The sequence below is a fragment of the Malaya genurostris genome, chromosome 3 (genome assembly GCF_030247185.1).
Source record: "Malaya genurostris strain Urasoe2022 chromosome 3, Malgen_1.1, whole genome shotgun sequence".
In the NCBI taxonomy this organism is placed as follows: domain Eukaryota; kingdom Metazoa; phylum Arthropoda; class Insecta; order Diptera; family Culicidae; genus Malaya; species Malaya genurostris.
Window position 1 is genome coordinate 78,300,440 of NC_080572.1, and position 5,122 is coordinate 78,305,561.

Genomic DNA, 5,122 nt, shown 5'->3' on the forward strand with positions numbered 1-5,122 from the left:
TATCTCTTTGTAAACTTCGGCCGCTTGGAGGCAACCTCTTCAAGTTGATTTATAATATTCCTGTTGTTGAAGCTGCTTTAAGTTGAACTTGACCATGCTGTACCACCTAATCAAATTGCGTCACCAGCTACATGTTCTTCATTTTCTCGATCGTACTTTAGACCATCGATTTTGCTTTTCGGCACGATTTGGGATCATAAACTTACTGTAAGTCCGACGCAGAGGTAGGAGAATCCGCTTGAAACAGGAACTGGATTCTGAACCTGAATTCCAGAGCTGAAATCTGAACCATTTTATTCGTTCATGCTTCCCGAAGCATGCTATAATTCTGGATAAAACGTTGCGTTATCTTAGAACGGTATTGTATTTTTATGCCAAATGTCTTAGGGGCTGTCCATAAAAGACGTCACGCTTTTTTGACGATTTTTGACTCCCCATCCCCCCTTTGTCACAAATTGTCACAGAAGTAAAGACCCCCTACCCCCCCTATGTCACATGTCATGAATTCAAAATAAATAAAATTCATCTCAATACATTCTCAATATGTATGACAAACCATACAAATATGAGGGAAAAATCGATTTACTGTCATTAGATTAAAAAATATCCATAAAACTACAAAATCATCGGAATTATTTTATTAATATGAATTATATTGATTAACAAAAGTATTTGGTTGAAATTGATGAAACATTTAAATAATCTGTTTTATTCCTCCTAGGGGTACACAGATATATTATTGTTTTAGGTAAAGAATAATATTTCCTTAGTGTAGCATACAGGGCTGACAAAATAAAGATCAAAACCTCATCAAAACGAGATCACTGCCGGAGAATCTCTTCATGATAAGTTGATCAGTGAATTTTAAATCAAATCGATCAATATCGGTACTGATCTTCCGTCACACAATGGGTAGTGATTTTGAGCTAAAATGATTCTTGATTATGTAAGTTCAATTATTTAATGATTCGATAAGCTTTGATATTTATGGAGGAAAATCACATATGATCAAGATAAGACATGACATGATCTACGTCTGAAATCGTTGATCTCCCGCCTCTTTTCAAATGGAGTACAATTGAATAAACTGCATCAGAATCAGGTAAGAGAAATTCTTATCATATACTAAAATCAATGCTAGAAAATCAAATTACTGAAAAAATTGTCAGTAAGTTAAACCGTTTGAAGGCATCTTTTTCTTTTTTACTCATATTAGGCAAAATTTATTAATTTCGGTAATTTACTCGCTCCTCCGTGCAGTTTTGCTGATCACAACAGAAATGATTTCCTGCATCATTCATTTCCGAATTTACAAGAAGAAGCTTTTACATCAACAAATACACGTTTTCCCATAGAATGTAAACGTTTATTGTGGAGATTTTTCAGGAAATAGGGCAAAACAGTAATATAATTAGGTATTTCAAAAATGCGCTCATTGAAAATATTGGACGTCACATTCCAAAAACCTCCCCCCCCCCCTTCCCCCTGTCACAAAAGGTCACGTTTTGTGTAACACCCCCCTCCCCCTTGCGGCGTGACGTCTTTTATGGACAGCCCCTTAGAATTTAAAACTTCGGGAACTAAAATTCAGAAACAAATTTTTCCTGAATCGAGATCTAAAATTTCAAAATTGACTTTAAGACTCAGGAAAATGTTGAGTTAGTTAGTTAGTTTTCTTTATTAAAGAGACGTTCAGCCGGTGGCTGGTTGAGCTTGAAGTAATTATGTTCATGCCAAATGTAATAAAACTGCATGAAACATCGAGATCTAGTGTCATCTCGAAAATAATTTGAAGAAATTAACAATGGAAGTTTTGAGATTTCAGAAATCTAAATATTTTTGTATGGAAAATGTCTTTGAATTGCATGAAACGTCGAGGTCTAGTGTCAGATAAAACAAAATTATTTTTAAAATCGATCTTCTGGAACTTTGAACTTTGAGATTTCCGACTGGAATTTTGAGATTTCCAAAATCGAAAATTCTCGTTTTTTGATGCTAATGTCTTTAAAATATCTTAAACTTCGTGAACTAGTATTACCTCAAAAATTTTTGTTGACAAAAAATCGACTCTGGAACTCCGGAATCGAATTTTTTCTCGAATGTCTTAGAATTGCATAAAATGTCAAGATCTAGTGTTATCTCGACGTTTATGGCAGTTTTAAGATAATTTGCATCAAAAATAAATTTACGATCTCGGAGATCCCAAAATACCCAGCGTTCAGCATCTCGAATGGAAAAAAAATCAGCAGAACTCCTACAAAAATCATTGCCTCTCATGAAAGACAAAAAGCGCATTAAACCCCACAGAAACCTATTGAGCACAGAATCCTTTTCCACTGCACAAACGAATCGCACAGAATGCAAGTCGATTCAATACTAATTTCGATCGTGGGAAGAGGCTCAGTTTGAATGATCGCGTCCATTCTACGCGAACTGCAAAAAGATTTAATGCATACGAATTTGTCGTCTTATTGGGGGGAAGCTATGACTACGGGTTAGTAAGGATGGAAAATTATACATTGTTCGTTATTTATTAAAGTTTCATTCTACGCGAACTGCAAAAAGATTTAATGCATACGAATTTGTCGTCTTATTGGGGGGAAGCTATGACTACGGGTTAGTAAGGATGGAAAATTATACATTGTTCGTTATTTATTAAAGTTTCGACAACCAATTATTTCAAATATATAGTTTTATCTCTTCGATTCGATGCGACCTGATCGCTGTTTCGCATTCCTATATAGAATTCAAAGAGTAGTCCTACGTCAAAACGTGCGATATTAGTTCAGTGAACAGTAGTATAGATATCTACGCACTTGTACATTTGATTAATAGTCAATTTTCGGGAATGCTAATTCCTTTCAGGGAACCTTTCAGAAAATCTAATTTATGCTTTTCAAGGGGTTCGTTTTTTGGTAGGTCCAAGTTAACAACCACAATCAAGAAGAGGGCGTCTCTTGCTCATGAATTGTTACGGTCGTCGCTGAATGGTGGTTCTGTAATTTAAATGACTGTAGAAATGCATTTTCATGTTTATGAATGATAATGATTATGGCGGCATCTCATCGGATTTTTGTAGCAGTTTAGTACTAATCTGAAACCTAGCTTCAAAAGTTTTCCCGAGAAAAACCTCATGAAATAAATTTTTCAAAAAGTACGTTTTTTCGTAATTCCATCATGATTCAGCGCCCCTCGGCTGTTGGCGCCCGAGGCGGTCGCCTCACCCTCACTACGGTACTGATAAACAACAACAAATTGGATTATTTTCATGTAAAACTTTACGGAAATAGCAATCTTCCTAATAATACTAACACTTAGCCAGTTGATTTTCGTACGTTACCGACGTTTTAAGAAAAATCAATGGTCTCCATAAAATGTAACCTACCACAAAATTTTTTTTTTCGCATTATTTTGTATGGATAGTGCTTTGAAAGCACTAATACTGAGAATCCTCCCAATCCTGCATTGTGAACTCGAACAATAGTAGTAATTCAATATTTAATATGATTAAATTTCGTTATCATAATCTTACCGTCTATCTCACTCTTGACGTCAAGTATAATTACTGGCTACAGTTTCTACAAAATAAGTGCTTTTACAAACAGTTCTACAGTTTTTCTTTTAAACCGTTAACAGAGTAAACAACATCCACCGATGCTCAAAATTCAATTAAGATTAATAAGGATTTCTAGGAATCTTAAATTAAACTAAATTACAGAAAGAGAATAAAGTTTCGCCTAACAATGCAGGATGCTTTCATCTCTAGCTAACTTTTTGTATCTATGCTCCTATCCATTCACGTAGCTACTGCGAGGGTTTTTCAATTAATTTATGACTGTACTGCTCTCTCCTGGCTTAACTTGCAAACGCACAATGCACAACAAATGCAGCACCCGCAGTGAGCCTGCCCGGAGAGTTTGGCCGTCCGCACCAGAACCAGAGGCACAGGAACCGAAATGCTTCATCATCGTGTTTCTGCTGGTTGCCGGCGCTACTGGCCTTTTAGCCAAAACTGCTTAGCCATGCATCGGGCGAAGAAAGATGGGCAGCGATGCGGCAGTTTCGCGAAAAGTTTTCCATTAAAAGGCATCTTCCGGCTGCTGGCAACAGACACTGGGCTTTGTTGTTGTTCAATTCGGTGGTGTAGAGCAAACAAAATCATTACTTTGCTTTAAGTAGCGGCAGCTCTACCAGACAGGAAAGCACGCAAGCTCCACGTTTTTCCGTATAACCAATGGAGCTGACAATGATTGCGATTGTTGTTTGACGCTGATTTACAGCTTCAACAGTAGCTGTAGCTCGTGCGGAAACTTATCGTCGTTTAAGTTTTACCAGGACCTAACTTTCAACATTTGTCTAGCTTCGAACTACTCTTGTGCATCGGGAATGTTTGGCCGGCAGAATAACTTCCATGTGTCCGGACGGTAACAAACACACACTCACTTTCCCAGCTTTGTCACCCGACGAGCCAGCCTTTTTTTGTGACGGAGCTCTGTGTTTCCACAGTTTTATGCGGTTGAATGAAACGTGTTTTTCTTTCGAGTTTTTTTTCGGTATCGTCATCATAAAATTAATTAAACTTTGTGTTTGGCTGGAGGTAACTTTTCGCTATCGTTTCGTGCCACCGCAGTGCAAAGTTTGATCCTGGCGATGCCGGTATTCTGCGTCCTGCCACGACTGGTGCCGGAAGGTTGCCTTCCGGCAGTAGCTAGATATTTGCTTTAACGGCACACTCGAGCTGAATCGAATCGATGGAAGTGATTTTTCGTTGAAAGGACAATAGGACTTTAAAACGTGTTTCAATAATAGTCGAAAAATTATGTTCAATTGATACTTTTTAGTCATCTCAACTCCACCATTCATCTCATGTATTAACGCCATTAGTTCGAGTAAAATTTGATGTTCTTCCCGCCTTTCCTGAAATTTTCAAGACTGAAAATATTCAAACTTTGACAACACTTCCATCCATGGTTGAAAGGAGGCCAAGTGACCGAGACTGTCGGAAATTTGGTTTCACTGGGCAAAACTGTGAAAAAGCCGGAAATTTTAGTGCAAAATCGGGAAAATAATATTAGCCCAAAAATAAGTGACAATTTTCAGCATCATGATTTTTTGATATTGA